Genomic DNA, 22,391 nt, shown 5'->3' with positions numbered 1-22,391 from the left:
AATTCAGACTTAAATTGAAGAAAGTAGGGAAAACCACTAGACCATTCAGGTATGACCTAAATCAAATCCCTTATGATTATACAGTGGAAGTGAGAAATAGATTTAAGGGCCTAGATCTGATATATGGAGTGCCTGATGAACTATGGACTGAGGTTCGTGACATTGTGCAGGAGACAGGGATCAAGACCATCCCCATGGAAAAGAAATGCAAAAAAGCAAAATGGCTGTCTGGGGAGGCCTTACAAATAGCTGTGAAAAGAAGAGAATGAAAAGTAAAGGAGAAAAGGAAAGATATAAGCATCTGAATGCAGAGTTCCAAGGAATAGCAAGAAGAGATAAGAAAGCCTTCCTCAGTGATCAATACAAAGAAATAGAGGAAAACAACAGAATGGGAAAGACTAGAGATCTCTTCAAGAAAATTAGAGATACCAAGGGAACATTTCATCCAAAGATGGGCTCGATAAGGGACAGAAATGGTATGGACCTAACAGAAGCAGAAGATATTAAGAAGAGGTGGCAAGAATACACAGAAGAACTGTACAAAAAAGATCTTCACGACCCAGATAATCACGATGGTGTGATCACTCATCTAGAGCCATACATCCTGGAAGGTGAAGTCAAGTGGGCCTTAGAAAGCATCACTACGAACAAAGCTAGTGGAGGTGATGGAATTCCAGTTGAGCTATTTCAAATCCAGATAGATGATGCTGTGAAAGTGCTGCACTCAATATGCCAGCCAATTTGGAAAACTCAGCTGTGGCCACAGGACTGGAAAAGGTCAGTTTTCATTCCAATCCCAAAGAAAGGCAATGCCAAAGAATGCTCAAACTACTGCACAATTGCACTTATCTCACATGCTAGTAAAGTAACGCTCAAAATTCTCTAAGCCAGGCTTCAGCAATATGTGAACTGTGAACTCCCTGATGTTCAAGCTGGTTTTAGAAAAGACAGAGGAACCAGAGATCAAATTGCCAACATCCACTGGATCATGGAAAAAGCAAGAGAGTATCAGAAAAACATCTATTTCTGTTTTATTGACTATGCCAAAGCCTTTGACTGTGTGGATCACAATAAACTGTGGAAAATTCTGAAAGAGATGGGAATACCAGACCACTTGACCTGTCTGTTGAGAAATGTGTATGCAGGTCAGGAAGCAACAGTTAGAACTGGACATGGAACAACAGACTGGTTCCAAATAGGAAAAGGAGCATGTCAAGGCTGTATATTATCACCCTGGTTATTTAACTTAAATGCAGAGTACATCATGAGAAACACTGGACTGGAAGAAACACAAGCTGGAATCAAGACTGCCGGGAGAAATATCAATAACCTCAGATATGCAGATGACACCACCCTTATGGCAGAAAGTGAAGAGGAACTAAAAAGCCTCTTGAAGAAGGTGAAAGAGGAGAGTGAAAAAGTTGGCTTAAAGCTCAACATTCAGAAAACGAAGATCATGGCATCTGGTCCCATCATTTCATGGGAAATAGATGGGGAAACAGTGGAAACAGTGTCAGACTTCATTTTTTTGGGCTCCAAAATCACTGCAGATGGTGACTGCAGCCATGAAATTAAAAGACGCTTACTCATTGGAAGGAAAGTTATGACCAACCTAGATAGCATATTCAAATGCAGAGACATAACTTTGCCAACAAAGGTCCGTCTAGTCAAGGCTATGGTTTTTCCTGTGGTCATGTATGGATGTGAGAGTTGGACTGTGAAGAAGGCTGAGCACCAAAGAATTGATGCTTTTGAACTGTGGTATTGGAGAAGACTCTTGAGAGTCCCTTGGACTGCAAGGAGATCCAACCAGTCCATTCTAGAGGAGATCAGCCCTGGGATTTCTTTGGAGGGAATGTTGCTGAAGCTGAAACTCCAGTACTTTGGCCACCTCATGCAAAGAGTTGACTCACTGGAAAAGACTCTGATGCTGGGAGGGATTGGGGGCAGGAGGAGAAGGGGACGACAGAGGATGAGATGGCTGGATTGCATCACTGACTCGATGGACGTGAGTCTGAGTGAACTCCGGGAGTTGGTGATGGACAGGGAGGCCTGGCGTGCTGTGATTCATGGAGTCGCAAAGAGTCAGACACAACTGAGCGACTGAACTGAAGTGAACCCTGAGGCAGGGACCTTGGGGGTGGAGAAAAGCATTAACATGAGGGTCTGAGACTGCTATCCTGGAGCCCTTGTCTGGCATCTGAGAACCTGGATTTGGAGAAGGACCCTAAAACCCTTATGAGAATGGCTCACTGTGCCTAAACTGTGCAAATAATGTGGGTCGTGCTTTCCTTCTGGAATTAGGCCACAGGCCAGGGAAAGGGTATCTCTGTAACCACCTCTCAGGAAAGACACTGGTGAGACTTTCCTGGTGGTTCAGAGGCTAAGACTGTGCTCCCAATGCAGGGAGCCCAGGTTTGATCCCTGGCTAAGGAACTAGATCCCACATGCCACAACTAAGAGTTAGAATGCCACAACAAAGATCAAAGATCCTGTGTCCTGCAACTAAGACCCAGTGCAGCCAAAAAAAAAAAAAAAAAAAAAAAAAAAAAAGACAGAGACAGAGACACTGGGCACTGAGTTTCTCAAGAGCTCCCCTGGCAGATGGCATTTCTCACATGCTTTAACAACTTGTTGATGGGGGAAGGAACAACATCCCGTTTGACTCACTGGGAAAAAATTCTTAGGAGCATGTTCCTGGTCCTCTGGACTTCATCCTACGTGCCTCTTCCCTTTGCTGAGTTGGCTCTGTGTCCTCTAGCTATAATCAGTCATGACCACAAGTACGACTATATGCTGAGTTGTATGAATCCTTCTACAGAATCATTGAACCTGGGGGTGATGCTGGAGGCCTCAACACAAGAGGTGATCCCAGGAGACACAAAGAAGGGCAGAGATGATGGCCTTAAAGGCATATACTGTCAAATAAGTTACCTAAGTGCACAAATGGGGCAAAATTCTTCTGGGGAACTTGGAACAAGTGTAGAACAAGCACGTATGTGGCAAGGGGGATGTGATATTTATCCACCAACTCCTGAGTTGGTATTAATTGTCTGGAACTTCCAGCCTACCCTGTGCATGGGCCCAGTGGGCACTGGGGGTTGGGGGAGAGGCCACAACCAGTCCTGAAGGCAAGAGCTGCATCTGGAAGCTGGGCTTGCACGTGCAGAAATGCTATGTGCCTGCAGAGGATAAGGTGGACTGCTTCCGCCACAGCCCCTGAAAGGCATTATATGAAACATGAAGTAGGACTATTGCCCCGTCTTTCCCAAGCTGCTCATCACCTTCTCTAGGAACACAAGGAGGATGGATTACTTGTGCCTCATTCCCACCAGGAAGCCCTTGCCTCCCACGAGAGGCCGCCCCAGGGCACCATGGGCACAGGGAGAAGTTGTCTTATCTATTGAAGACAGAGATGTGGTCCTTCTTCTTCCCTCTCTGCCCTCAAGTCCTGGGCATAGGAAGCCCTGCTTTGGTTTACTATTTTGTGTTTCACCTCTTTACTCAGTCTGATGAACAGGTCAGCAAGAGGCCTTCCCACCCACAGAAGGGGCAGCTCCTCCATCAGGCTGCACACTGACGGGTTCTCTCTCTGTCTGGGTATTGTGTGCATCCACTGGGGCTGATCCGCCCTGCTTGCTCTTGGTGGAGTTCCCACACTCCCCAGAGCTCTCTGGCTTACTTAACAGTTTTCTCATTCTGTCTTTTTCTACTTAGATGTCTAGAAGTTCATCATCCATAACATGGGGATATTAAGAGTACTTACCTCAGAGAGTTGCTCTGAGTATTATGTCAGATATCACAAGTAAAGTGCTTCAAACAGTGCCTGGTACACAGGAAACACACAATAGAATTAACTATTTTTAATTATAACCAGGGGCTTGCAGGTGGTAAAGAACCCGCCTGCCAATGCAGGAAACCTAAGAGATACTGGTTCGATCCCTGGGTCAGGAAGATCCTCTGGAGGAGGGCATGGCAACCTACTCCGGTATTCTTGCCTGGTGAATCCCACAGACAGAGGAGCCTGGTGGGCTCTAATCCAGAGGGTTGCAAACAGTCGGAAACGACTGAAGCAACTGAGCACACACATCTATAACTAATCGGCAGATGTGTATTTCTTGGAAGAAATAGAATGCCCAGATTGCTTCGACCTGCTGATTGCAATGCATCAGCACACTAGAATGATGATGGATTCTTCAGCAACGCTCTGCCAATTTTCAATTTCAGCTTTCGCAAAACTGTCAGAAGTTTTAGGTAAAACACTATTCCTCTCAAATAGCAGTGAGTGATTTACATGTTCAGCTCCTAAAATCAAGGTTGCTAGGCAGACTGAGTGAAATTCCTGCTCAAGAAATGGAAGGTAATAAAGTGGGAACTCTCCTAAGTTCACCGTCACCCTCTACTATCCAGACAGTTTAATATTTCCTAAAAAAAAAAAAAAAAGCCCAATATTTACAGAACTGATTTGAAAACTCTTTCCATAACCATCTGTGGGAAGAACAGAGAGGCCACGGCCAGAAAAGTTAGAATGCTCAAATGAGAAACACACAGAAGCCACAGGGCCTCACGAGCAGAATGAGACAGACAGCCCCATGGTCACATGTGATGAACAACGAATGCTTAGCAAGCACAGTGGAAGGAAGAGGATGATCTGAGAATGCCCTCATGAAGACTGCACTTCTGGTGACCTTGTAAAAAGAGTCTAAGCAAGAACCCCAGATGGCCTGGCAACTGGAACAAAGACTCAAACAGGACGAAGCCAGCAGGTCACAACGGGTGGCAGGACTTGCTCCATGTGGAAGGAGAGATTCAGAATGGAGGCGACCTGTCGGCCACACTTGGCTAAGGTCTGTCATCCTGAGGGATCTAACTATGGATGTCAGAACTCATTGTGCATCATCTGTTGTCAGTTTTATTAACCGTGATTATGTTCACTGAATACTGAGCTTATACCAGAATGAGGAGTTGGGCTAAACCAACAAGGGTTTGTGGTCTTTAAGACTCCCAGAACCTTTTGTGAGGTATCCTAATTTGTGTATGCTACAATTTTTCTGCTGGGACTCTCCTGATAAAATATCTATTTAAAAATAACAAGTTCATTTAATTAATTTTGATAACAAATATGCCTGATTGATGATGATGAACACAGCTCTAATCTCTAAAGTTAACTTTTTCTTTCTCTTGGATTTGAAAATTACCTGGTTTTCTGAAGTAAACAATGACAAATATTAAAGAAGAATGATAATGAATATTAAAGAGCAACAATAATTAATATTAAAATGCCACAGGCTAGATAAGATTTTTCATTCCCTTTAATGCAAAAAGTAACCAGTTCAAGGATCCTCCAGTTCTTAAGATCAATCTTCAGTTCAGTCAGTTCAGTTCACTCAGTCATGTCCAACTCTTTTCGACCCCATGGACTGTAGCACACCAGGCTTCCCTGTCCATCACCAACTCCCGAAGTTTGTAAAAACTCATCTATCGAGTTGGTGATGCCATCCAACCATCTTATCCTCTGTTGTCCCCTTCTCCTCCCACCTTCGATCTTTCCCAGCATCAGGGTCTTTTCCAATGAGTCAGTTCTTCACATCAGGTGGCCAAAGTATTAGAGCTTCAGCATCAGCATCAGTCCTTCCAATGAATATTCAGGACTGATTTCCTTTAGGATTGACTGGTTGGATCTCCTTGCAGTCCATAGGACTCTCGAGAGTCTTCTCTAACACCACAGTTCAAAGCATCAATTCTTCAGCGCTCAACTTTCTTTATGGTCCAACTCTCACAACCATACATGACTACTGGAAAAACCATAGCTTTGACTAGATAGGCCTTTGTTGGCAAAGTAATGTCTCTGCTTCTTAATATACTGTCTAGGTTAGTCATAGCTTTTTTCCCAAGGAGCAAGTGTCTTTTATTTTCATGGCTGCAGTTACCATCTGCAGTGATTTTGGAGCCCAAGAAAATAGTCTGTCACTGTTTCCATTGTTTCCTCATTTGCTTGCCATGAAATGATAAGACCAGATGCCATGATCTTAGTTTTTTGAATGTTGAGTTTTAAGCCAGCTTTTTCACTCGCTTTCACCTTCATCAAGTGGCTCTTTAGGTCCTCTTCGCTCTGCCATAAAAGTGGTGTCATCTGTGTATCTGAGGTTATTGATACTTCCCCTGGCAATCTTGATTCCAGCTTGTGCTTCATCCAGTCTGGCATTTTGCATGATGTACTCTGCATAGAAGTTAAATAAGCAGGGTGACAATATTCTGCCTTGACATATTCCTTTCCTAAATTGGAACCAGTCTGTTGTTCCATGTCCAATTCTAACTGGTGATTCTTGACCTGCATACAGGTTTCTCAGGAGGCAGGTAAGGTGGTCTGGTATTCCCATCTCTTGAAGAATTTCCACAGTTTGTTATGATCCACATAGTCAAAGGCTTTAGCATAATCAATGAAGGAGAAGTAGATGTTTTTCTGGAATTCTCTTGCTTTTTCTATGATCCAAAGGATGCTGGCAATTTGATCTCTGGTTCCTCTGCCTTTTCTAAATACAGCTTGAACATCTGGACGTTCTCGGTTCACAAACTGTTGAAGCCTAGGTTGGAGAATTTTGAGCATTACTTTGCTAGCATGTGATATGAGTGCAACTGTGTGGTAGTTTGAAGATTCTTTGGCATTGCCTTTGAGATTGGAATGAAAACTGATCTTGCCAATTAAAAAAATGCGTAAATGCTTTAGGAATTAATTTAAAGATGGATTTTATGAAGGTAGTGTTAGGAGAGAGACTGCAAGAGTTAAGAGGTTTTCATTTCATGTTTGGAGACTGTCCATTGCCCTGGGCTGGAGAGGGGTCTGTAGAGGTGCAGGTAAACACCCTCTCTCTAGTTCTCTGATCCCTCACAGGACATTTCACCAAGGACAAAAATACCAAACTGTTAATGTTTACATACACCAAAGAGCCACACAGATCAAGGTTTAGTTCTCACTGCTCATTAATTTTGTCCTTACTTTGGCTGATTTTAGGTATCAGCTCACATCTATCACACAGTTTAAATCAGAACGTGCTGATTTTAGCCCTTCAAAAAGTTCCCTCCCATTAAGCATATTAATCTTAGGCTTTTCAAAAATGACTTGTTCCTTGGAAACTCTTGCATAGTTTATTTAATGAACACATGGAGTGGATTTTTAAAGAGAGCTATTGTCCTATTCCTTAAAGTAGTACAAGGGTGACATCCACTGGCCAAATAGCTTTAGTGACAAGTGACAAAAAAAGAGAACATGCCAAAACAGAGGCTCTACATAGTTGAATGTTGTTCAGTTGCTAAGTCATGTCGACTCTTTTGTGAGCCCATGGACTGTAGTCCACCAGTCTCCTCTGTACTTGGGATTTTCCAGGCAAGAATACTGTGGGTTGCCATTTCCTTCTCCAGAAGATCTTCCCTACCCAGTGATTGAACCCGCGTCTCCTGCATTGGCAGGCAGTTTCTTTACTACTGAGCCACATAGGTGAATACATCTATCCAAAAGCAAATGTATTCAAATTTTAAAAATTATATCCACTATTGTATATACTTCTTAACATTATTTTTACAAATCTATGCTGCATATGCCAACCCACACTGGCAAAAATTCAAAACCTTGACCATGTACTCTCTTGGTTAGGTTGTAGGAAAAAAAGGTATTTTCTTTTTTTTGGTTCTTTTTTTTTTTTTTTCACTTTACAATATTGTATGGGTTTTGCCATACATTGACATGAATTAGCCATGGGTGTACATATGTTCCCCATCCTGAACCCCGCTCCCACCTCCCTCCCTGTACCATCCCTCTGGGTCATCCCAGTGCACCAGCCCTGAGCATCCTGGATCATGCATCAAACCTGGACTGGCGATTTGTTTCACATATGATACAATACATGTTTCAATGCCATTCTCCCAAATCATCCCACCCTTGCCCTCTCCCACAGAGTCCAAAAGACTGTTCTATACATCTGTGTCTTTTTTGCTGTCTCGCATACAGGGTTATTGTTACCATCTTTCTAAATTCCATATATATGCGTTAGTATACTGTATTGGTGTTTTTCTTTCTGGCATACTTCACTCTGTATAATAGGCTCCAGTTTCATCCACCTCATTAGAACTGATTCAAATGTATTCTTTTTAATGGCTAAGTAATACTCCATTGTGTATATGTACCACAGCTTTCTTAGCCATTTGTCTGCTGATGGACATCTAGGTTGCTTCCATGTCCTGGCTATTATAAACAGTGCTGCAATGAACATTGGGGTACATGTGTCTCTTTCAATTCTGGTTTCTTTAGTGTGTATGCCCAGAAGTGGGATTGCTGGGTCTATGGCAATTCTATTTCCAGTTTTTTAAGGAATCTCCACACTGTTCTCCATAGTGGCTGTACTAGTTTGCATTCCCACCAACAGTGCAAGAGGGTTCCCTTTTCTCCACACCCTCTCCAGTATTTATTGCTTGTTGACTTTTGGATAGCAGCCATTCTGACTGGAGTGAAATGATACCTCATTGTGGTTTTGATTTGCATTTCTCTGATAATGAATGATGTTGAGCATCTTTTCATGTGTTTGTTAATCATCTGTATGTCTTCTTTGGAGAAATTTCTGTTTAGTTCTTTGGCCCATTTTTTGATAGGGTCGTTTATTTTTCTGGAATTGAGCTGCAGGAGTTGCTTGTATATTTTTGAGATTAATTCTTTGTCAGTTGCTTCATTTGCTATTATTTTTTCCCATTCCGAAGGCTGTCTTTTCACCTTGCTTATAGTTTCCTTTGTTGTGCAAAAGCTTTTAAGTTTAATTGGGTTCCATTTGTTTATTTTTGCTTTTATTTCCAATATTCCGGGAGGTGGGTCATAGAGGATCCTGCTGTGATTTATGTCGGAGAGTGTTTTGCCTATGTTCTCCCCTGGGCGTTTTATAGTTTCTGGTCTTACGTTTAGATCTTTAATCCATTTTGAGTTTATTTTTGTGCACGGTGTTAGAAAGTGTTCTAGTTTCATTCTTTTACAAGTGGTTGACCAGTTTTCCCAGCACCACTTGTTAAAGAGATTGTCTTTTCTCCATTGTATATTCTTGCCTCCTTTGTCAAAGATAAGGTGTCCATAGGTGCGTGGATTTATCTCTGGGCTTTCTATTTTGTTCCATTGATCTATATTTCTGTCTTTGTGCCAGTACCATACTGTCTTGATGACGATGGCTTTGTAGTAGAGCCTGAAGTCAGGCAGGTTGTTCCATTCTTCTTTCTTAAGATTGCTTTGGCTATTCAAGGTTTTTTGTATTTCCATACAAATTGTGAAATTATTTGTTCTAGCTCTGTGAAAAATACCGTTGGTAGCTTGATAGGGATTGCATTGAATCTATAGATTGCTTTGGGTAGTATACTCATTTTCACTATATTGATTCTTCCGACCCATGAACACGATATATTTCTTCATCTATTAGTATCCTCTTTGATTTCTTTCACCAGTGTTTTATACTTTTCTATGTATAGGTCTTTAGTTTCTTTAGGTAGATATATTCCTAAGTATTTTATTCTTTTCATTGCAATGGTGAATGGAATTGTTTCCTTAATTTCTCTTTCTATTTTCTCATTATTAGTGTATAGGAATGCAAGGGATTTCTGTGTGTTGATTTTATATCCTGCAACTTTACTATATTCATTGATTAGTTCTAGTAATTTTCTGGTGGAGTCTTTAGGGTTTTCTATGTAGAGGATCCTGTCATCTGCAAACAGTGAGAGTTTTATTTCTTCTTTTCCAATTTGGATTCCTTTTATCTCTTTTTCTGCTCTGATTGCTGTGGCCAAAGCTTCCAAAACTATGTTGAATAGTAGTGGTGAGAGTGGGCACCCTTGTCTTGTTCCTGAATTTAGGGGAAATGCTTTCAATTTTTCACCATTGGGATAATGTTTGCTGTGGGTTTGTCATATATAGCTTTTATTATGTTGAGGTATGTTCCTTCTATTCCTGCTTTCTGGAGAGTTTTTATCATAAATGGATGCTAAATTTTGTCAAAGGCTTTCTCTGCATTTATTGAGATAATCATATGTTTTTTATTTTTCAATTTGTTATGTGGTGTATTACATTGATTGATTTGCAGATATTGAAGAATCCCTGCATCCCTGGGATAAAGCCCACTTGGTCATTGTGTATGATCTTTTTAATGTGTTGTTGGATTCTGATTGCTAGAATTTTGTTAAGGATTTTTGCATCTATGTTCATCAGTGATATTGGCCTGTAGTTTTCTTTTTTTGTGGCATCTTTGTCAGGTTTTGGTATTAGGGTGATGGTGGACTCATAGAATGACTTTGGAAATTTACCTTCCTCTGCAATTTTCTGGAATTTGAGTAGGATAGGTGTTAGCTCTTCTCTAAATTTTTGGTAGAATTCTTCTGTGAAGCCATCTGGACCTGGGCTTTTGTTTGCTGGAAGATTTCTGATTATAGTTTCAATTTCCATGCTTGTGATGAGTCTGTTAAGATTTTCCATTTCTTCCTGGTTTCGTTTTGGAAAGTTTTACTTTTCTAAGAATTTGTCCATTCCTTCCAAGTTGTCCATTTTATTGGCATATAGTTGCTGATAGTAATCTCTTATGATTCTTTGTATTTCTGTGTTGTCTGTTGTGATCTCTCCATTTTCATTTCTAATTTTATTGATTTGATTTCTCTCCCTTTGTTTTTTGATGAGTCTGGCTAATGGTTTGTCAATTTTATTTATCCTCTCAAAGAACCAGCTTTTGGCTTTGTTGATTTTTGGCTATGGTCTCTTTTGTTTCTTTTGCATTTTTTTCTGCCCTAATTTTTAAGATTTCTTTTCTTCTACTAACCCTGATGCTGCTGCTGCTGCTAAGTCGCTTCAGTCGTGTCCGACTCTGTGCGACCCCATAGACGGCAGCCCATCAGGCTTCCCCGTCCCTGAGATTCTCCAGGCAAGAACACTGGACTGGGTTGCCATTTCCTTCTCCAATGCATGAAAGTGAAAAGTGAAAGTGAGGGTTCTTTATTTCTTCCTTTTCTAGTTGCTTTAGGTGTAGAGTTAGGTTATTTATTTGACTTTTTTCTTGTTTCTTGAGGTATGCTTGTACTGCTATGAACCTTCCCATGAGCCCTGCTTTTACAGTGTCCCATAGATTTGGGGTTAGAAACCGAAGATCATGGCATCCAGTCCCACCACTTCATGGGAAATAGATGGAGAAACAGTGGAAACAGTGTCAGACTTTATTTTTCTGGGCTCCAAAATCACTACAGATGGTGACTGCAGCCATGAAATTAAAAGATGCTTACTCATTGGAAGGAAAAGTAGGACCAACCTAGATAGCATATTCAAAAGCAGAGACATTACTTTGCCAACAAAGGTTCGTCTAGTCAAGGCTATGGTTTTTCCTGGGGTCATGTATGGATGTGAGAGTTGGACTGTGAAGAAGGCTGAGCGCCGAAGAATTGATGCTTTTGAACTGTGGTGTTGAAGAAGACTCTTGAGAGTCCCTTGGACTGCAAGGAGATCCAACCGGTCCATTCTGAAGGAGATCAGCCCTGGGATTTCTTTGGAAGGAATGATGCTAAAGCTGAAACTCCAGTACTTTGGCCACCTCATGCAAAGAGTTGATTCATTGGAAAAGACCCTGATGCTGGGAGGGATTGGGGGCAGGAGGAGAAGGGGACGACAGAGGATGAGATGGCTGGATGGCATCACTGACTCGATGTACGTGAGTCTGAGTGAACTCCAGGAGTTGGTGATGGACAGGGAGGCCTGGCGTGCTGCGATTCATGGGGTCGCAAAGAGTCGGACACGACTGAGCTACTGATCTGATCTGATCTGATAGGTTTTGGGTTGTTGTGTTTTCATTTTCCTTCATTTCTATGCATATTTTGATTTCTTTTTTGATTTCTTCTGTGATTTGTTGGTTATTCAGCAGCGTGTTGTTCAGCCTCCATATGTTGAAATTTTTAATAGTTTTTCTCCTGTAATTGAGATCTAATCTTACTGCATTGTGGTCAGAAAAGATGCTTGGAATGATTTCAATTTTTTTGAATTTACCAAGGCTAGATTTATGGCCCAGGATGTGATCTATCCTGGAGAAGGTTCCGTGTGCTCTTGAGAAAAAGGTGAAATTCATTGTTTTGGGGTGAAATGTCCTATTGGTCTATTGTATCATTTAAAGTTTGTGTTTCCTTGTTAATTTTCTGCTTAGTTGATCTATCCATAGGTGTGAGTGGGGTATTAAAGGCTCCCACTATTATTGTGTTATTGTTAATTTCCCCTTTCATACTTGTTAGCATTTGTCTTACATATTGCGGTGCTCCTATGTTGGGTGCATATACATTTATAATTGTTATATCTTCTTCTTGGATTGATCCTTTGATCATTATATAGTGTCCGTCTTTGTCTCTTTTCACAGCCTTTGTTTTAAAGTCTATTTTATCTGATATGAGTGTTGCTACTCCTGCTTTCTTTTGGTCTCTATTTGCATGGAATATCTTTTCCCAGCCCTTCACTTTCAGTCTGTATGTGTCTCTTGTTTCGAGGTGGGTCTCTTGTAGACAACATATATATAGGGGTCTTGTTTTTGTGTCCATTCAGCCAATCTTTGTCTTTTGGTTGGGTCATTCAACCCATTTACATTTAAGGTAATTATTGATAAGTATGATCCCGTTGCCATTTACTGCCAGAGTACAGCTCTGGCAGCCAGGGAATCAGCCTGAAGGGGTGAGTGGTGTCGGCAGATAATGATGTAGCCTCTGACTCATAGTACGGAACTACACGTTTATTTCAAGCTTCAGGTTCTCTTATATACTTTGACAAAAGTATTAGGTCAGAGGTTTGACATTTTCAGTTTCCCCTACCCAGATTTATTGTCTCCAGAAATCATTGTTGCCCTACAAACAGAGTTCCTGTTTCAGCGATTCTCTCAGAATCGTCTTTACTATCTATTATTTACTTTCTCTTATGTGTCCTATACTTAACTTGTGATTACATTGTAACTCATGTCACATTCCTCAGTTTATTTCTTATCTTTCTAAATCTTGTTTTCCGCTAGCATCTTAAGATCACTATCTCCTAAAAAGGCTTCTATTCTTAATTATTCCTAAACCCCAAACTCAGCAAACTTCCTTTGCCATAAATATTTCCCTCACAAACAGGTCTCAGAAAACAATCCTTCCCATGGCTTCAAGCTGCGGCCTACATGCTCATCCTGGGACATTTTTTGTAAAGATCCTTGAATAAATGTCAATGGTTACTTTATAGATTATTTTCTGGGCACAACTGCAGAAGGCTTTGCGCTTTCTCATGCTTCTCTCAAGCACCTTAACATTCTTTCCACCCAAGTCAACTGAAGAAAGGAAAGAACAAGTCAGAATTACAAGGCCTAACTCCTTCATCCCGGGGCCATGCCTGCAAGATGAGGAGAAGGGGTTGGGGCCGTGCCTCCATTTTGTCAGTAATACCTAACATGGCTCCCGACAATTTACTTTATTGTTTGGGGTTCGAGTTTATACACCCTTTCTGTGTTCCCTGTCTAGAGAAGATCCTTTAGCATTTGTTGGAGAGCTGGTTTGGTGGTGCTGAATTCTCTCAGCTTTTGCTTGTCTGTAAAGCTTTTGATTTCTGCTTCATATTTGAATGAGATTCTTGCTGGGTACAGTAATCTGGGCTGTAGGTTATTTTCTTTCATCACTTTAAGTATGTCCTGCCATTCCCTCCTGACCTGAAGAGTTTCTATTGAAAGATCAGCTGTTATCCTTATGGGAATCCCCTTGTGTGTTATTTGTTGTTTTTCCCTTGCTGCTTTTAATATTTGTTCTTTGTGTTTGATCCTTGTTAATTTGATTAATATGTGTCTTGGGGTGTTTCGCCTTGGGTTTATTCTGTTTGGGACTCTCTGGGTTTCTTGGACTTGGGTGATTATTTCCTTCCCCATTTTAGGGACGTTTTCAACTATTATCTCCTCAAGTATTTTCTCATGGTCTTTCTTTTTGTCTTCTTCTTCTGGGACTCCTATGATTCGAACGTTGGGGCGTTTAACATTGTCCCAGAGGTATCTGAGATTATCCTCATTTCTTTTAATTCGTTTTTCTTTTTTCCTCTCTGTTTCATTTATTTCTACTATTCTATCTTCTACCTCACTTATCCTATCTTCTGCCTCCATTATTCTACTGTTGATTCCCTGCAGAGTGTTTTTGATCTCATTTATTGCATTATTCACTATATATCGACTCTTTTTTATTTCTTCTAGGTCCTTGTTAAACCTTTCTTGCATCTTCTTGATCCTTGTCTCCAGGCTATTTATCTGTAAGTCCATTTTGTTTTCAAGATTTTGGATCATTTTCACTATCATTATTCGGAATTCTTTATCAGGTAGATTCCCTATCTCTTCCTCTTTTGTTTGGTTTGCTGGGCATTTATCCTGTTCCTTTACCTGCTGGGTATTTCTCTGCCTTTTCATCTTGTTTACCTTGCTGTGTTTGGGGCGGCCTTTCTGTATTCTGGTAGTTTGTGGAGTTCTCTTTATTGTGGAGGTTCCTTGTTGTGGGTGGGGTTGGACAGGTGGCTTGTCAAGGTTTCCTGGTTAGGGAAGCTTGTGTCAGTGTTCTGGTGGGTGGAGCTGGTTTCTTCTCTCTGGAGTGCAATGAAGTGTCCAGTGATGAGTTATGAGATGTCAATGGGTTTGGAGTGACTTTGGGCAGCCTGTATATTGAAGCTCAGGGCTATGTTCCTATGTTGCTGGAGAATCTGCATGGTATGTCTTGCTCTGGAACTTGTTGGCCCTTGGGTGGTGCTTGGTTTCAGTGTAGGTATGGAGGCATTTGATGAGCTCCTGCCAATTAATGTTCCCTGGAGTCAGGAGTTTTCTGGTGTTCTCAGGATTTGGACTTAAGCCTCCTGCCTCTGGTTTTCAGTCTTATTCTTAAACAGTAGCCTCAAGACTTCTCCATTTGTCACTGCCAAGGCGGTTCCCTCTGTTTTAGCTTCTTCTGTTTGCTGGTCTCTTCTGTGTCTAATTTTCACCCTGACACAAGGGGGCAGTGGTGGACACTTTTTTAGGCTCACTTGTTCAGAAGTGCTGTGGGCAGGGAGGAACACTGCAAAGAAGTAACACTGGCATGTGCACACAGTGTCTCGTCCACACTGGGTTTGCCCCTGCTCACATTGTGTGTGCTTTCCCTGTCTACACTGCTTAAGCTCTAGGTTGTTCTGCCGGGAACTGTCTGAGGCCGGCCCTGGGTTGCATGCACTTCCCAGGTCTAAGCTGCTCAGGTTCAGGTACTCGGGTATTCCACAAAGGCACAGACTCAGTTGGGCCTGCGTTTAGTGCCCTTCCCAGGTCCAAGCTGCTCAGGTGACCAGGTGTTTGGCGAGAGCAGTCACTGTGACTTATCGGCTCCCCCATCCCTGCCGCTCGGTTTTCTGGGTGTACAACCGGTGTACCTTCTCAGGCGGATGTTGACCGTCCAGAATCCCAAGAAGTCTTGGTTAGCAATGAAGCCTGTTTGCAGTTTGGTAGATGATGCCTCTCTGGGGCCGCGATTGCCCCCTTGCAGCTCTGGCTGCCTTCGCCTGCCTGTCTCTGGCGGGGGATGGGCAGGTCTGCAGCCGGCTAGCTCTGCTCAGTCCTTTGTTCTGTGAGCGAGCCTGGCGGTGTCTTAGGTTAGGGCTTTTTGGGGGTAGCTATCCCACATTCTGGTTTGCTATCTCAAGTTAGTTCCCTCAGATTGCCCTCAGGGCATTCAGGCCAGGTCCTTACTCTAAGCAATGCAGCCCGCGCCTCCCTGCCCAGCCCCCGCTTGCTAGTGGTGGATGCGGGTGTCTGCACTGCTTCTCTGCTGGGAGTTAACCGTTGGGCACATAATCTGTGGGGCTTAATTATTTATTTATTTTTCCTCCCAGTTATGTTGCCCTCTGAGGTTCCAAGGCTCGCCACAGACTCGCTGGTGAGAGTGTTTCCTGGTGTTTGGAAACTTCTCTCCTTTTTAAGACTCCATTCCCAGGATGGATCTCCATCCCTACCTCTTTTGTCTCTCTCTTTATCTTTTATATTTTTTCCTACTTTCTTTCAAAGACAATGGGCTGTCTTTCTGGGTGCCTGATGTCCTCTGCTGGCATTCAGAAGTTGTTTTGTGGAATTTACTCAGCGTTCAAATGTTCTTTTGATGAATTTGTGGGGGAGAAAGTGGTCTCCCCATCCTACTCCTCTGCCATCTTAGGACCGCCCCTCGAAAACAGGTGTTTTCATGACACAAAATGTTACAAACCCTTTAAAGGGAAATTGGGCAACATCCAACAGAACCACGTATGCATTTATCTGTTGACCCAGCAATCCCACTAGACTGAGACACCTCTGACAATATAAAATACATATGCATGAAGTTATTTATTGTGACATGATTTATAATTGCAAAATATTGAATACTTAATAAATGCCCCGATATAGGAGAGTGGCTGAATAAATGATGGTGCATACATATGACAAAGCGCTATGCAGGTAAGAGAAAGAAAAGAAAGATTAAGATCTATATGAACTGATATGGAGAGTTTTTCAGGATAGATCATTAGGCAGAGAGAAACCACTCAATGACTGACATAGATAACAATACTGTTGTTTTTTTTTAACCTAAGCCAGGAGATAATTAAAAATTTTATTGTACTATAAATGTGTGGTGAATCAGGCATGGTAGAGATGGATGAGAAAGGCATTTCAAGTCAGATATGATACCTGTGATACTTGTCTTTGTCTTTCATGGGCCAGCCTCCTGATATATACACTGAAACAATCTATCGGGGCAGTCATTTCTACAGATAGATACAGATATACATATATCTATATGTATAGGTAGAGATATATACACACATACATATGTAGGTAGATAGATATCTGAAACAGATAATTAAAATATGTGGGTTTACATGTATGAATTGAATCATACATTGACTCTGCAGTATTTAGAGACAAATCATGCTTGAACAGATGACAATAGGTGAACCAGAATCTAGTAAGATTGTTTACTTCAAGATTTTACACTGATCTGTTTGACATGGGTGTGTGCTGATTTAAATTTCAAGATTAGAGTAGGGAAGAATTACTGCTTCCCAGGTTGTAAAATCTGCCATTGCTTCTGTAGAGGTATGCTCATATTTCTCTTTCTATCGTTCTTCCAGCAAGCTGGTTACTGAAATTTAATTTAATCTAATCTAATTTAATTTTGTCTCATTCTTTTCTCTTTCCTCATCTCACTTTGAGTTTCAGAGGCAGTTTTATTGTATGGTTTTGCAATAGTACTCATTTTTTAGTATTCTATTTCTTTCTTATATTAAAATTGTAGTTTTCTTAACATTTTTCCTTAAAAAAAGAAAAACACCAACCAACCACAGTACTGCAGGAACTGGGAGCTGGAGTGCCTGGCCACTCACAGGAAACTCTGGATGGAGCACAGAAGGACTGGAGGGGGAAACCCTTTCCATCTGAGATGTCTCTCCTTTGCCATCTACTGACAAAACTTAACCGGGGCCACTTGGCAAAGGAAGTATATTTAAATTATCACAGAAGAGGGGGAAAGGATGAGCTAGAGGTCAGACAGTAAATCTGTAACGGGCATAAGGAGTATCCACACACGTCCTATGGCTGTTCCTCTAACAGCTTAATTCTTTCTTAATATATTTGCTCACCCTTTGTCTTTCTCTTTCTCAACATGTAATTCATAAGTATGTGAACATATTTCATTGTTTATATTCATATATACACACATATATGTGTGTGTGTGTATATATATATATATATATATATATATATATAACCAAGAGAGGGAGAGTTCCTTTGTATTTTTCCAATTAGAAGATGTGATATTACTTAATCTTTCACCCATTATTAAGGAGGAAAAATACAATGATTTTTGCAATTAGACAATAACACAGACTTCCACAACTATAGTAGACAAACAGGCAGATAAATATATAGACATATGGATGAATGAATATAGACACATAAAGAGAAAAACAGAAATAAGTTGAAAGAAGAATTCATACCCAGATAACACATAGTAAGAGAGAGATGTGTGTGCTTAGTCACTCAGTTGTGTCCAACTCTTTGCAACCTTTTGAACTATAGTCCACCAGGTTACTCTGTCCATGGGATTTTTCAGGCAAGAATACTGGAGTGGGTTGCCATTTTCTTCTCCATGGAATCTTCCCAACCCAGGGATTGAATCTGCATCTCCTGTGTCTCCTGCATTGTAGGCAGATTCTAACTTTATTAAAAATTGAAGTCTGAAGGGCATAAATTTAACCATTGGTATTAGAAATTTGGGGCAACTGTGGATGGCATCTCATAAGGCATTGTACATATCTTTGTTACCCATAGCCAGCCTTTTCTCTTCTTCATCCTGACAAATTCACCAGTTTAGTATCTTTGGGGCAGGTTCCATCTCTTCAATTGGTTTTCAAAACAGATAGTAATGTGTCAGTCTGGGGGTCTGTGTATGAATGGAAACACATGTATTTACTCTTACACTTTACACTCAAGTACTTAGAGCTCTAACAGTCATGCTGGGATCAGAGGCTCTGAGCTCTAAGGTGTAAGAACTTCCCCCTTCCCATTTTTCACTCTTCCCACTGGGGAACCTTGTGTGCTCCTGTACTGGTGCACTCAGATTTACTTTCTAAAGCAGCTTTTTCAAGGGGCTGGTTTTGGTGTTGTCTTATTTGTTTGTTTTTATCTTTTCCTCCTCATTTCTAAAGTCTGTATTATGTATCTTTTTAGGTTTTTTTGGTCATATTGCCTCATATATTTTTTATACTTTCATCGATTTTTGCATTTAAAAAAAAAATAAAAAAAATTTTTTTAGGCTGTGCCACAAGGCATGTGGGATCTTGATTTCCCAATGAAGGATTGAACCTGTGCCCCCTGCAGTGGAAGCTCAGAGTTTTAACCAGTGGACCATCAGGGAAGTCCCAATTTTTGCATTTTTAATGAATTTTTTCATTCAGTGGAATAGTCATATATAGAAATAATGTAATATATTTTACAATCCCTTTCAGACCTGGGTTCAATCCCTGGGTTGGGAAGATCTCCTGGAGAAGGGAATGGCAACCTACTCCAGTATTCTTGCCTGGAAAATCCCACGGACGGAGGAGCCTGGTGGGCTACAGTCCATGGGGTCACAAAGAGTCAAACATGACTGAGCGACTTCTCTTTCACTTTTGTTCCTTCTTTTAGCCATAGGTTTGAAGTAAGTTATATAGTACATTACTGTTTAATCTTTGTTCACTCACTAATTTGTATTGCAACAAACTGCTCCTTCAAGACTCAAGTTTGCCATAAACAAATGAGGAAAACAATAAAATTATACCATTGGAAGTGCGTAAAATAGATCTAAATAGTTCTTGTGTATTTTGCTATACAATTAAAAGCATTATTTATTGAGCATGCAAACATTTGTTCAGACCTTTAAAAAAAAGTTTGGCTGCAGAGGGTCTGACCCATAAAGACTGCTCTTTGGCTTTAATTATTTTAGATTCAAGGCTTTGTTCCCAAAAGACATTAAGACTAGTATTTTTTGTTCATTTTTTTTTTCCGTATGAGGACATGGACATGCTTAAAAATTCCACTGTTACTTTGCTATCCCAATAAAGTATGCAAGTCACAAATATGATTTTTACTGATGGAAAGTTCAGCTCAGTCACTCAGTCGTATCTGACTCTGCAACCCCATGAACCGCAGCAAGCCAGGCCTCCCTGTCCATCACCAACTCCCAGAGTTTACCCAAACCCATGTCCATCAAGTTGGTGATGCCATCCAACCATCTCATCCTCTGTCATCCCCTTCTCCTCCCACCCTCAATCTTTCCCACCATCAGGATCTTTTCAAATGAGTCAGCTCTTCGAATCAGGTGGCCAAAATATTGAAGTTTCAGCTTCAGCATCAGTCCTTCCAATGAACACCCAAGACTGATTTCCTTTAGGATGGACTGGTTGGATCTCCTTGCAGTCCAAGGGACTCTCAAGAGTCTTCTCCAACACCACAGTTCAAAAGCACCAATCCTTTGGTGTTCAGCTTTCTTTATAGTCCAACTCTCACATCCATATATGACTACTGGAAAAACCATAGCCTTGACTAGACGGACCTTTGTTGACAAAGTAATGTCTCTGCTTTTTAATACGCTGTCTAGGTTGGTCACAACTTTCCTTCCAAGGAGTAAGCGTCTTTTAATTAACTGATGGGAAAATTATGTTGCTAAAATCCAAAATAAGCCTAAATCATTTAGGCTTATGATTATAGTCATATAGTATGACTATAGTCACATGGTATCTTTCCTTATTGCAAAAGCACTTGTGTTTCAAGAGACTTTTAAAATTATGCTTTATGAGAACATCATTTCAAGCTTATGTCATGCTATTGTTCCTTATAAATGAGTGGATTTTATATTTTGGGCAGAGGAAGTAGATATTCAGAGTGGACTTCCTTGCAAATATATTGCTGAGAGAAATGTTAACAAATGAACAGGAACATTACCTGAGTCCCAGAGCTGAGAGGTGAAAAGCTTGGTCCACACCAGTGACAGTCAAAGGCAAGGTACCAGGCAAAATGTGTGAAAGACATAGATTCTCAGGTCATGGTTGCTAATGCCAAAAGAAAAGGTAAAGGAAAAGAAAGTAGTTAAAGAATGATTAGTAGGTGAACTAGCCAAGGCTACCCAGACCTTCTAGTGGATACCTTTCCATGATCTGGGCCATGAGCTTTGTCAATTAAATACCAAAATGTAAGGGCAATCTTATCTTATACTACTATACTACTTCTCAGGAGGTGCAGGTTCCATCCTTTGTTCAGGAAGATCCCCTGGAGTAGGAATAGCAACCCACTCCAGTATTCTTGCCTGGGAAATCCCATGGACAGAGGAGTCTGGCGGGCTATAGTCCATGGGATTGCAAAGAGTTGGACACAACTGAGCATGCACACACACACACACATACTACTAAAACACATATTTTTTCTCTTAAAATTGGTACCTCATTTAAGAATCTACAGAATTTTCATTCTGATTATATAAACTTAACCAGAGACTATAAAATATCCATTATGAGTTGATAAATGGAAAAATCAGACTTAAACTCTAGCTCCAGGATTTAAATCAATTTAAAAATTGTTTTTGCCAGACATCTAACACTTTCCTTCACACACGTTCAATTTTGAATCTCTAAGTCTTTGCATATGATGTTGCTTCTGCCTGAAAAACCTTCACTCTCCTCCTCCTCAACCTTCTCCATTCTTTGAGATCAAGCTCACTTATCCCTCCTCCTGGACTCCCAAGTAGAACCCGACACTCCTCTCTCTTGTCCCACGTTAGAAGCTCACCCTGCTGGTGGAGAGGTGGGGCTGGGGCAGATCCCGGCAGGAAGACACTGAAGAGGACCAAGTGGTTTCCAGCTTGGCTTCTGAGTAGGAGGGAGACAGTGAAAAGTTCTGACCCACACAGCCCTCAGGATGAGTGGTAGGAAGTAAAAGTAGGTGAAGGCTGAATCTAGAACTTTGATTTTTGAGAGAATCCTACCCTCTTCTCTGCCTACAGGGCTAACTTTGCTCCAGAGGCTGCAGCCATCTCCACACCAATGAAACCAGCTGGCTAACCCAATGGCCTTTGATCCCAGCCAGATGATAAAATCTACACCTATATCCTCATTCCTATTTTTCTATCACTTGGTAATTGTAAGTGATTTGCTTGACTTATAAGAGGTCAAGGAAGATAGAATGAGCATGTTTATTGTGTGGGCAGGAATGGGTTTTTCCAAGTCCATATGCTTTTCTTGTTACACCTTGAGCTGGAGCAACCCTCCTTGAGTTCAATGACGTCGTCCCTCCACTTTAGTGTCTTTTCAAGCTGGGTCCTGTACAAGGTGTTTTAAATACCAGAATGCACAAGGCACTTAGGGCAGGTCAATGTCTGGTAGACATCATTTCAGACTTCCATGAAAGTAAGACTAGTTCACAGAATTCCCATATATCCTATACCCAGACCCCCTATATGTTAATGTTTTAAACATTTTATTTCTTTTCCTCCCTCTGCATGCATGCATACATACATACATACACACGTGTAAGCATGCACACATACACATTTTTTGGAAGTACTTGAAAGTAAGTTGCAGGTTAAGTTGGTACTAAATATTTCAGTGTGTTTTCTAAAATGATGTATTTTCTCTCTCATAACCACAGTGTGATAGATGGTCAAAATAAAGCAAGTGACACTGACTGGGTATAAATTATCTAATCATAGGCCTTATGTGGATTTTGTCAACTGACCTGATAATGCTCCTTACAACTGAAGAAATTCTGGATCACACGTAGTCAGTGATCATGTCCCTTTAGTCTGCTTTAATCAGGAACAGATCCTTAGTC

General features: G+C 41.0%; 1 long non-coding RNA gene across 2 annotated transcripts in view; it reads right to left on the bottom strand.

The window, feature by feature from the left end:
* Window positions 1-22,391, bottom strand: part of LOC129643967 (uncharacterized) — a 41,621-nt gene that overhangs the window by 14,478 nt on the left and 4,752 nt on the right. For both annotated transcript variants that reach the window (XR_008710631.1, XR_008710630.1), the window contains one exon: window positions 20,511-20,617. This is a non-coding gene — a long non-coding RNA (uncharacterized LOC129643967). The remainder of the gene's footprint in view (window positions 1-20,510; window positions 20,618-22,391) is intronic.

The sequence above is a fragment of the Bubalus kerabau genome, chromosome 2 (assembly GCF_029407905.1).
Source record: "Bubalus kerabau isolate K-KA32 ecotype Philippines breed swamp buffalo chromosome 2, PCC_UOA_SB_1v2, whole genome shotgun sequence".
Classification (NCBI taxonomy): domain Eukaryota; kingdom Metazoa; phylum Chordata; class Mammalia; order Artiodactyla; family Bovidae; genus Bubalus; species Bubalus kerabau.
The sequence above is the reverse complement of the archived record's forward strand: the minus strand, read 5'-3'. Positions and strand labels throughout refer to the sequence as shown.